General features: G+C 50.0%; 1 protein-coding gene across 2 annotated transcripts in view; it reads left to right on the top strand.

Annotated features, from left to right (window-relative positions):
• Positions 1-2,279: 2,279 nt before the first annotated feature.
• Positions 2,280-11,997, top strand: part of PSD4 (pleckstrin and Sec7 domain containing 4) — a 36,598-nt gene continuing 26,880 nt past the window's right edge. For both annotated transcript variants that reach the window (XM_087426087.1, XM_087426086.1), the window contains exon 1: positions 2,280-2,401. The gene's annotated coding sequence lies outside the window, so the exon portion shown is untranslated. The remainder of the gene's footprint in view (positions 2,402-11,997) is intronic.

Here is an 11,997-nt window from a genome sequence, read left to right as displayed (position 1 = left end):
TTCAACAACACTTGAGTTTATGTTAACAAGGTGATTTTTGGAAAGCTCCTACAGATGGGAGCTGGTTGTCAGGTCTCACAATCATGTGAGAGGGTTGGAATTTTCAGTCCTACTATGGGGAGGGGTGAGGGGCTGGAGATTGAGTTTAATCACCAATGGCCAATGATTTAATCAATCATGCATACATAATGGAACCTCCATAAAAACCCTAAACAACAGGGCTTCTGGGTTTGTGAATGTATCCATGTGCTGGGAGGGTGGTGCTCCCAGAGACGGTATGGAAACTGCACATCACTTCCCCATCCTTGCCCTATGTATCTCTTCCAGTTGGTTGCTCCTGAGTTACAACCTTTATAATAAACTTGTAATAGTAAGTAAAATGCATTCCTGAGTTCCGTGAGCTGTTCTAGCAAATTACCAAACCTGAGGAAGGGAGCCCTCAATTTATAGGCAGTGGGTCAGAAGGATAGGTTGGCATCTGAAGTGTGAGGCAGTCTTATAGGGCTGAGCCCTTAACTTGTGGGGTCTGGGTAGTGTCATAATTGAATTGTAGGTCACTCCGTTGGTGTCTGGAGAGTTGGGGAATTGCTTAATAGGAGAAACCCACACATTTGATGTCAGAAGAATTGAGAGTGCAGAGGAAAACAGTTTTCCCTTAGTCAGCAAGTTTTTTCCTTTTAGTGTGTCTATTTTAATTGACTGTTTTTTTTCCCCCTTGACTATGGCACATTTTTTGTTTCTCTGAATGTTTAAAAATTTTTTGTTGTATGGTGGACATTGCAAATGATACATTGCAGATGCTCTGGATTCTGTTATCTTCCTCTGAAGAGTGTCAAATTTTATTCTAGAAGGAAGTTAAATTACTAGGCTCTCATCTTGGTTTTGTGGAGGCTTGATTTTAGACTTCGGATAGTTTCTTTTTGTTTTGTCCCTAATCCTAAGGTATATCCTTTAATCCTGAGATATAGTCTTTACCCCTTAAGTGTGGCCATTCTGGGGTTTCAACGGAGAGTCCAAGGTGTTTACCAAGGCCCTATAAGATGGCAAGATTTGAACTCCAAAGCCCCAGCAGCAGGCAACTAACTGCTCACATCTTTGCTTAGCTATTGTTTTCCTTTGGGTTATTTGGATCCTTGGCCCATGAGTGTTGATTCAGGAGTCAGCCAAGGATTTGAGGGGAGTTTGTATGCAGATGTTGGGCCTCTCCTCTTTGCGGCTCCTTCCTTTCCTGGATTTTCCCCCTCAGGAAGCACCCCTTTGCTGCTAGGCTGCAAACTTCTGGAGTATTTTGTTCATCCTCCTATCCCATAGTGCCTAGTTAGTGCCATTAATAAGTTATAGGATTACTTACCTAGCATTAAGACCCCATCTAAAAAAAAGCAAAGCAACAGTGTTGCAGGGTCATGTAGAGCATGGCTTCTGGGTCCTGACTATCTTACTGTGTGGCCTTGGTCAGGTTGCTTAACCTCTCTGCACCTCAGTTTCCTCATTATGTGGAAAGCTTCCTACCTCATAGGGTTTTTGTGAGGATTAAATGTGTTGACAAATAGAGAGCTTATTGCCTGGCACATAGTTAATACTCAGCAAATACTAGCTGTTGTTCTGGCTTGTAGAGGGCCTGGTCAGCTCCATTTTAGGCAGCATCAGATAAAGAGATGACTGTCTCCAGGTTGCCAGTCTCTAAGGAAGCTAAACTATCACTGGATATGTTAGAAATCTGGAATCATTTAATTCAGATTTTCACATATGGTGCCTTACATGGTTACAGAAATAGAAACCAGATAGTTCCACCAAGTGGGATATCGGAAAATAAGAGTTTTTTTTTGCCAATGTCAACCTATGTCTGGGATATGTTTGCTAAAATATGTTCAAGTTTCAAAACACAACTATTTGCCACCACGCCCCGAATTTCCAAGCCAGCTAGCGACAGCTCACCGTAAGTCAATACTCGCAGACAGCTGCAATTCTGAACTCAAACAGTGCAACTTTTTCTTGTGCTCATGAAATAAACAGTAAATAATGGGTTTGTAGGGATTCCCAAATTATTGCTGTGCTCGAGGCGTGCACGTCTCTGGGTCTGGCCTCAGTTTCCGGTTGCTGCGCTGCAGAAATAAACCAGAGGGCTCGGCGCGCCCTGCCCGGGGCCCGGCCCCGCGCCGCCGCCGTCAGACCAGTCGGGCGGCCTCGCCCGCCACCCCGCCCCGCCCCGCGCCGCCCGGCCCGCGGCCGCCGCCGCCCTCCCTCCCGGAAGCCCGGTCCGGCCGCGAGCGCCCGAGCTGGACCGGCCCAGCCCCCCGCGCAGCCGCCGCGCCTCCCCCGCCGCCCCCGCGCGCGCCTGGGCGCCGGGCCATGGGGCGCCCGGGCCGGCGGGAGGCCGGAGCAGGAGCCCGGCGGGACATGGGTAAGGGCACGTGGGAAGGGCCGGCTGGGGGCGCCCCCGCCGCCCTCGACAGTGACCGTGTGCCGTGCACGGGGGGCGCCGAGCCGCTGGGCATGTGCGCGGGGCTGCGGGGGCTGGACGCTGAGGGCGCGGGGGCGTGAGCCGGGGAGAGGCTGCAGGAGGGTCGAGAGCCGGTGGAGGTCCCTCAGAATCCAGGCTAATCGGGTGGCGGGAACTGGGACACAAGGGGACGCTGGGCTGTGCCCCACTGGGAGAGTCTGCCCGGCCTGGGGTAAGCCGGCTCCGCAGGCTCTTTCAGCTGGGCTGGTGGATCTGGGCTCCAAGCGCCGCTGGAGAGCAGGGGGAGCGCTTAAGGCCGTCCAGTATTAGAACTGGGCGGCACGGAGGGCTTTACTCCTGATCCCCCATTGCCCTGCGCCTCAGTGGCCCCTGACGCCCGGGACCACGCCGGGCCCCCCTCTCTGCGGGCCCCTGCTTGCTGGGAGCCGGCAGCCTGGCAGGCTGCTCCCGGAGTGCGCTGGGAGGGGGGAGAACCCAGCTCTTCCCCACCCCCTTGGATGCCGGCCCCTCTCCTTGGCCCGTCTGGGTGTATCTGGCCAGAAAGCATCAGAGATTCCTGGGAAGGTAAACTGTCTGCTCAGCTGACAACCTCACGTCCCCTCTAGGATTCCTTTCTGGCCCTCGAATTGAGTCTAGCCTGTTCTTTCAGTAGGACGATGGAGCTGGGGATTTGAGTTCTTTGTTGGTTTTTTCTAGGCTGCAAGATGGATTTTGCTGCTCTGGTCAATGCACTCACCCAGACCCCTGTGTCCATGGCCTGCGTGTCTAGGTCAGGAGGCCAGTAGCAAAGTGAAGGCCTGGGCAACTGGGAAGTCCATCTGCCCTTGAACCTCATTGGGTTCTTTTAGCCCTTAGGTACCAGTAGTCCCTCCCTGGCCCAGAGCTGATTGAATGTAATTAGCAACTAACTGGATGCCAATGAGCCCCTTTATGTGAGAAACACACTGAGGTCAAGTTTAGACAGTGGTTGGTGCTGAGTGATTCTTTCCTTCCAGACGAGGCCTTTTGTCTATGTGGGGAGTATGAAGAAAAGTCATTCATTCATTCATTCATTCATTCATTCAACACATATTTACCTAGTGCTAACTACTAATCAGGCACGTAGGCTCTGAGAATACAACTGCTCTCGTTTACATGAGTTGTAGGAGGGACAAAATAAGCAAGTAAGCAGATGGATCACCTTATTTCAGAGAGTGATAAGTGCTGTAAAAAAAAAAAAAAACAGAACAGGGTGATGATGTGCACGACAGGGAAGTAAATAAGAGAAGTTGGCCCTGAGCTAGAAAAGGTAGCAAGCGTCTTTCTAAATGAGGTGGGAAAGTGGTACCATTTTCTGGCCCTAAAACTCTGGGGGCGCGGGATGGGATGTTCTCTGTTACTGCGATGCCGTGACCACGGGGTGAGCAGCCCCTCTCTGGAATCCTGATTCCTCAGAGTGTATTTCTTGTTGGGAAGCTTAAATTTAAGGCAGAGATTTAAGCTTCCCCAGAAAACGTGCTCTGTTGGGTGGCTTGCTCATTTGTTTATTCATTCAACAAATACTTGTCAAAGGCCCATATGTTCTAGGCACTCTTCCAGGTGTCACGGATACGTCAGTGAACAAGACATTCGTTCCCCTCACAGAGCTTATTTTCTGGTTGGGAGAGACAGGCAACAAACAACAATAACAGCAGTTTTAACGTCATGGCAGATAAATGCTATGACGAAAAGCGAAGCAGCTTAAGGGGTTAGCAGGTGATGGGAGCTGCTGTGTTCAGGAGAGTGGTCAGGACAGGACCTGCCTAGATAAGACACAGTCATGTGACTATCTGGGGGAAAACATTCCAGGCAGAGGGACCAGTAAATGCAAAGGCCCCCAGGCGTGAACAAGGCACATGCTCAACGTCAACGGCGCTGGGGGAAGAGGAAGGAGGCCAGAGTGGCTCTGGGAGGCAAGCAGGCATCTCCGAGGCTGTCATTAGAGGAGGCAGGGGCAGGGCTCAGCCTGATGACCAGAGGCATCCAGGAAAGCAGATGATGCTCCCAGCTGCTGTGGCAGGAAGATTTACATGCTCCCAAGCAAACTCCGGGTCAGGCCTGGTGGTTTCCACCAAGCGGGGGAACGGGTGATCACCAGAGATGGAGAGTGCCTCTCTCGCCGGAGAGGCACCACTTGCTTTTCTGACTCACGCCCAGCATCCGTCAAGACATCAGGGGCCCGCACAAGAGAGCTAAAGTGGGAGGCAGACCCTGAGTTTTTCAAATCAGCGAAGACTCTGGAAACTGGAGATGGGGAGAAAAACTGGCATTTGAAGTGCCTTCTGGAAAAATTCCAATAATCTTTCACTCTGAAACTAATTAGGTGATCTCATTCGTAGGTTTAAAAGAAAAACAGGAGAGTATATGGTAATTGACATGTATTGAGCATGTATTGTATGCCAGGCTCTCCTTTGAGCACGTTCTGTGCAAACACAAATAATCCTCACAGCATGTCTGTGAGTATATACTATCCTGTTTCACGGATGAGAAAACTGAGGCCCAGAGAGAGTGAGAAGTTGCCCACTTTTATGTAGCCTGTAAGTGAAGAAGTCAGGATTTACAACCAAGTGGTGCAGTTTAGACACAAGTGCTCTGAGAGGGGGAGGGGGAGGGAGTGGGGGGGAGAGAGGTTTTGCCGGCAGGGACATGGTCAGCAGTGGGGAGGGGCTCCATAGTGCCTGACAGCGGGGGTGGGGGGTGATCAGAGAGAGTGTTTCACTTCTTTCCCTCTTTTTAAGATAATATTTGCATGGGTTAAAAATTCTTTAAAAAATATTTTTAAAGGTAATACTTGCACTGTTAAAAATATTTTTACAAACGTTAATTCAAACAGCTCTTAAGTAAAAAATCTAGGCAAAAAATCTCCCTCCCTCTCCTGTCCTCTGATCCCCAATTCTTCTCTTCAGAGGCAATTTCTTGAGAATACTTCCAGAGAGATATGTTCTGTTTGTAAACAAGCATATGAGTATGTGTGCCTTCTCTTTTCTCTTCTTTTGCACAAATGGTAATAATACTCAGGTCTCTACCTCGTTTTTTTTTTTTTTTTTGCTGAGGAAGATTCGCCCTGAGCTAACATCTGTGCTGATCTTCCTCTATTTTGAATGTGGGTCGCCACTACAGCATGGCTGACAAGTGGTGCAGGCCCATGCCTGGGATCCGAACCTGCGAACCCAGGCCACTGAAGTGCAGCGCTCGGAACTTTAATCACTAGGCCACGGGGCCAGCCCCCCGCCCCCACTTTTTTTTTAACGTAATATATTTATCATTCTGATTCAGGACCTAGAGATGTCCTTCACCCTTTTTAAATAAATGTGTACTATCCCCGTGAATGGATGTACCATATTTATCTAGCAATCCTCCGTGGGCTTCTAGGTTTTCCCCATTTTTAAAGTTTGTTTGCTGTGACAGACAAGAATGCATTAAGCATGCTTGTACCTACCTATTCGCTCCCTTCTGGGACTGTTTCAGCAGGAGAGATTCATAAATGTGGAATTACTGGTTTAAAAGTTATGTGTATTTCCGAGTTTGATTGATGCTGCCAGCCTGCTTTCTGAAGACACTTAGTACTTAGTAGGTATGACTTAGTACTTCTGAGACTGCTGTTTCCCCTCAACTCTGCCAACTTGGTGTGTTTTCAACTTTTTGTTCTCGCTAATTTGACAGATAAAAAAATGGCATCACGTTGTAGCTTATTATAGTGAGTGGCGTTGTGAGTCTGACATACGTCTTAAGCTATTTGTCTTTCTCTTTCTGTGGACTGTTCATGTCCTAGGCCTATGGTTTAAATTGGATTTTGTTTTTGTTTTTGTTTTTTTTTTGGTTATTGAATCATAAGGGGTCTTATTGTTATTTCCTCTTTATCCCTCATCTCTAGTCCCACTGACTGCCCGTCTCCATCTTCCTCCCCTCGAGAGCAGCAGCCACTCTGATATATTTATATGTTTGTCCTGGGATCTGGACATATTTTAGAGAAATATATGATGTTGATTTATACATACATGTATTTTAAACTTACATAAATTGTGCTGTGTTGCAAATCATGATCTTATTCTTACTTTTTTTTTTTTTTTGGTGAGGAAGATCAGCGCTGAGCTAACATCCACGCCAATCCTCCTCTTTTTTGCTGAGGAAGATTGGCCCTGAGCTAACATCTGTGCCCATCTTCCTCTACTTTATATGGGACGCCGCCACAGCATGGCTTGACAAGCGGTGCATCGGTGCGCGCCCAGGATCCGAACCTGCGAACCCCAGGCCCCCGAAGCGGAGTGTGCACACTAACCACTGTGCCACTGGGCAGGCCCCATGCGTCTTACTTTTTAAACCTGATGCTGATTTTAAAAAGATCTGTCTGACTGCTACGTGAACTCTTGGTTTGTTGCTTCTGATTGCTGCACTGCATTCCGTGGTTAGAATTATGAGATTGTTGTAACAGTTGATTCTTGCCGATTGATCTAGAAAGATCATTTGTTAGATGGAAAGGAGAATGGGGGAGGGAACAGAGCTGACCAAGAGCGCAGCATGAGGACATGCCAATGTGTGAAAGTACCAGGAACATTCAGGGAAGTCGCAGCTTGGGGTGTGGGTGTGTGGGCCCAGGGGAGGCTGGGGGTCTCAAATGCCAGTGTTGGGCTTTCCCTAAAGGCAAGAAGGGAGAGGCAGTGAGGTGTGGGCGGGTCAGGAAAGATTTCCAAGGGAGGAGGAGAATTAGGTGGACTGTAGACGTGAGCCTGAGAGGCAGGAGGTCCCTGCAGTTCTCCAGACAAGAGAGGAGCAGGCTCTGTGTGAGGGTAGAGCAGTGGGGCCTGCCTGGGCAGGAGAACCCGCAGGATGGGCACTGGAGGCGTGTGGGGGTCCAGGCTGGTGTCAAGCCTGCTAACTTGGGAAAGGGGCGGAGGTGATGCCATAGACAGCACCCAGGAGGGGCAGGCCTGTAGCGCAGGGATAGGGAGGCATGCTCATGGGCACATAGGCATGCTACCAAATCTGAAGTCCTGCTCACATACAGCTGGAGGATTCCGTTGGCAGTTGGGACTCTGGGCTGGAGAGGGGTTTGTGACCCTTCAGTGAGCAGGTGAGAGATGAACATGTGGAGGTGGGTGAGGCCGCCCTGGGAGACAGTGAAGGGCAGGAGAGGCAGAAGAGAGCCTGGGGCAGGTATGCAGGGAGAAGTGGATGGACAGGCCGAACCAGCCAGGGAGGCGTGGGTGCACTTTCGAACTCTGCCCTTTCCTGGGGAGACAACCTCAGGAAAGCATCCTCTGGGAGGGGAACCTGGGCAGCTGGGGTGGGGCCCGTTATAAACAAGGACGCAGAAGGAGGGGTCCCTGCCTTGCTGGCATCTCTCTGTGCTGCCTGGGAGCATGCACAGAAGTGCTGAGGCAGACTGGAGGGAAGGGGCCTCAGGAAGCACAGGTGTGTAGGCTCTCTTCCCGGGGATGAGCTCGGAGGCCCCAGTGCTGTTCTTGCTGGGAGCTGCCAAGCTGGGCTGCCCCCTTTGTCCCTGCGGGCGACTGTTGATAGAGCGTGGTCGGCTTCTGCTGGCACGGAGGGGGCACTAGGAAGCTGGGGCTTTGTTGCTATGGACAGGGATAAGCGTGGGGCACCCCCAGGGGTATACTGACCCTTTGGGTGGCCCCAGGAAATGCCCTGCTCTGAGGTTTGTCTTCCTCCTTCGTTTCATCAGAGCCTACCTGTTCTCTGTTTTCTGTAACACCAGAGCCTTGCTTTCCTGCTACTTGTAAGCCTGAACTCCTATTCAGCAGTTATTGGCCGATCGAGGCTAATTAGCCTTACGGGGAAGACTCCCAGTCTTTTGTCCAAAGGAGTAAATGCTAGAAAGGTCAGATTCAGCTGTACAGGGTCTATTCATTTACATATCTTGTCATGATTTTTGACATGAGTTTTCTGCCTGTACTATTTTATTTAATATTTTTCCTTGAATACAAGTAATTTGGAAAAACAACATAAAGTTAGGCATTATTTAGAGTGATCCTGAGCAATAACATCTATGAAATCAATGGTTTGCTGCATCAGTTATATTTTTTTAATGCATAGTCAAATAAATGCTTAACTATTAAAATTGTTCAGTATGTATACCACATACCTACTTAGGCAAACACAGCCTTAGATTCGTGAATTCATGGAGGAGGTAGTCTTTATTATGTAGGAGAGGGAAAAGAACTTTTCCTCTACCCTCTTAGATTTAGTGACTGGGACCTGCTAATTAAACAGACAAAAGACAGATTAACAGTAGAAAAAGGTTTATTGGCAGGCATGCAGGAGCCATTCAAAGAAGTACATGGCTTGTTAAATGGTTAAAGTTAAAGGCTTATATATCTAACTTAGTAGGAGAAAGGGAGGGGAGAGAAAAAGGCTTCCATGGGAAAAATAAATAGGTTTCTTCAGGAAAGACAAATGGGTTTTTAGGAGAACAAATGAGATGAGAACATTTGTGATAATGTTTGCCTATACTGGTATGCATCGTCTTTGAGTCTCCCTCAGGGCCATAAATCTCTCCTTGAGAAGGGATTTGGGGTAGATTTTATTGAGTTCTCCCTTCTGGGAGTAAATCTGCCTCAAGAAGGAATTTATGGCAGCCTTATTTCCCAGAAGTTGTTGCTTTTAGTCAGATAAGAGAAGCTCTGAGAAGACTTCTCTTGGCATCTGTTGAATCTCAAATGTCTTCACCCTTAAATAATCTTCACACCAGCTCTGGAGTTCCGAGTGGGTCCCCACGCGTACATTGGAGAGGTCCCACTGGAAGCTACTCGAGAGGTGGTGACGGTGAAGGGTCAAAAACAGTAAATATCCATGCAGCCCTTCTCAGGCCCTCTCCCATGCCATGCTAGTTCTCAGACTCCACCCGCAGTGGGGGACGGGGGTTGGCAAAGAACCCCCCAGGCTTTCAAGTGAACGGAGAAATTCGATCATTATTTAATTAAACAAATTTACTTTTCTAATACCTTTATTATTTTTGCTGATGATAACCATAATACATATTTATTTTTAAAAATTACATACATACCAAAAAAGCACCAAGAACTTAAAATCATGTGTCTGTTATCATGGACAGATAACCACTGTCAACCAATGTTTTGGTATTTTATTGCCTAAATACAAGTTTTTAAAAAATTGAGATCATACTGAGTATATAATCAACTTCCTTACTTAATATGCTGCGAGCATCTTTCCACTTCGTTAAATACTCTTCAAAAACAAGACAGTTAAAGGTTGCGGAGGTTCACCGTATGGCTGTGTGGCTATCCCGTAATCTGTGTATGCAGTTCCCCACTGGGTGTTGAGCTTGTGACCATTTTTGCCGTTAACTGCATGCAATTGAGTTTCAGCAGATGTTTGTGAGCATCTTCTGGGTGCCCAGGGTGCTCATGACGGAGGTGAATAACTGTAGAGCCCTAGTCACTGCCTACCTGAGCAGGACGGACCTAGGACAAGCGGCTATAGGGAAAGTGCAAATCTAAAAACACACCGGGTTGGGAGGGAGCTGAGAAGGGAGCCTTGGGAGAGAACTGGGGCCAGAGTTTGGTTCCCAGGAAGAGTTTGGTGGCCTGGTCATCTATCCACGGGCAAGGTAGGGACGGCCTCCCCAGGTCACTGTGCCTACCACGGGATTGGGCAACCAAGTCCAGGGGAGAGAAGCTTGTCATTCACTTTCGTAATCACTTCCTGCCCTTCTCCAGGAAACTACGGGCAGCGCTGGTGCCCGTGTTTGTGTTGGGAGGTTGGTGGTGGTGTTACTGCTGGACTGTGCTCCCTTTCCGCGTTGCTCTGCCTCTGGGAGATGTTTCCCTCCCATTCTAAGACCACAGACGTTGCAGAGAGGGCGCCGTTGGCCCCTGCCATGGGCTCAGGCACGGAAGCCCTCGCCCCAGCCCTACCTCCCAGCTCTCTGCTCCCAACCCCAGGGAGCCCGCAGTCAAATTGGCCAGCGGGACAGTAAACATCCAGCCTGGCAGAGCAATGTTTAGGGAGGCAGGTGTCCTGTCTGTTCTCCCTGAGGGCCCAGGCTTGTTGAGGTCTGTGAGCTGGGAGGGAACGGGGCCTTTTCTGGAGGAAGGAGCCTGTGGCTGCCTTACTCCCAGGCCTCCCTGAAGGACAAAACTTATGCAGAGACAAATTCTGGTTCACAGGAACCCGTTGAGGTGCTTCTGGCCTCTGCGCTCCCCCTGCCCACTAGCTGGTGCACCTGGAAGGGTGGTAGTGAGCTCCATCCGCTCAACAGTTTTTATGAGCTTCGAGTTGGGAGAGGTGAGTTCAGGCTCACACTGTCAGTGGCACTGTTTGCTTGGAAAGAACACCTGCTCCTGCCTAGCTGCGGTATGCAGGGTAATAGGGTATAGCAGAAAGTGTGTTTGCCGGGGTTCAGCAGTCTTGGGTTCAAATCCAGCTTTACCTTTATTGCCTGTGTGAACCTGAGTAACTACTCTGACCCTCAGTCTCCTCATCCATTCTGTAGAGTGGGGATAATAACACCTGCCACCCCAGACTCGTAGGGATTGGAGATACGCTTGTAAAGGGCCTGGTGAATGTCAGCACAAAGGGCCCTTGGACAAGGTAAAGGGTAGTTATAAGTCAGGTGTGCTCCACTCCCCTTCTGTGCTCAGTTCATGAGAAGCTGCCTCCCGACCTGTGCTGAGAAGCTTCCTCTGCGGGCAAACAGGAAGTCACTCACCTCAGGGGAGGCAGGAAGGGCTGCCTGGCAGGGCTGCCTGCCTGGAGACTGTGGTCAGGTCAGGAGGCTGTATGTCCTCTGGGCCCTGGGGAGGGGGACGGTGGGCTGGGCAGGGTACCCCAGGAGTCGGGGGTTGGTGCAGATCAAAGCTCACCGCTGGGAGGGGCTCTGGGGGCAGGAGCCAGTGTCCCCTCCCCCTGCCCTCATCAGAGCCACACACCGTCACCAGCTGGAGCCTCTTCGCCTGTACGCAGGGATCCCCCATCCAGAGTTTTGCTCCTGGCAGTGTTGGGAAGGAGAGGAAAGTTGTAGGAGATGGAACAGAGCTGGTGACTACAGGGGTCTGGGCGTCTCTTCTTGAAGTTTGGTGTAAGCAGCAGCCACCCTAACTATGCCCCGTAGCCTCCAAACACACACCGCAAACACACACACACACACAGACACACACACACAAGGCCTGTTGCCTGGGAGGAAAGGGGAGAGGCATGTCCCCGTTTCCCGTGTGTTGTCTTGAAGTGATGAAGGAAGAGAAGACAAGCTCTCCTATCACTCACTCATCAAATGGTTGTGGAGCAGGTATGAGCCAGGCACTCTGCTACACGACCTGGGTAGCTATAAAGGTGAGTGGACCAGTCCTTGCCCTTGAGAATTCACAGTTGGGGGAGGACGTAGACTCATAGACCCGTGGTGGAGGCACATCACTGTGCCTCGCCTGACCAGCGCCATTCCAGCCCCGGGGAGCCGAGCATGCCCAGCATCCCTGGGGTGGTGTAGAGGCTGGGCTGGATGGGGCAGACCCAGAGTCCAGGAGGGGAGGAGGGAGGCTGAC

The sequence above is a fragment of the Ceratotherium simum genome, chromosome 40 (genome assembly GCF_057802395.1).
Source record: "Ceratotherium simum simum isolate JZ-2026a chromosome 40, ASM5780239v1, whole genome shotgun sequence".
Lineage (NCBI taxonomy): Eukaryota > Metazoa > Chordata > Mammalia > Perissodactyla > Rhinocerotidae > Ceratotherium > Ceratotherium simum.
The sequence above is the reverse complement of the archived record's forward strand: the minus strand, read 5'-3'. Positions and strand labels throughout refer to the sequence as shown.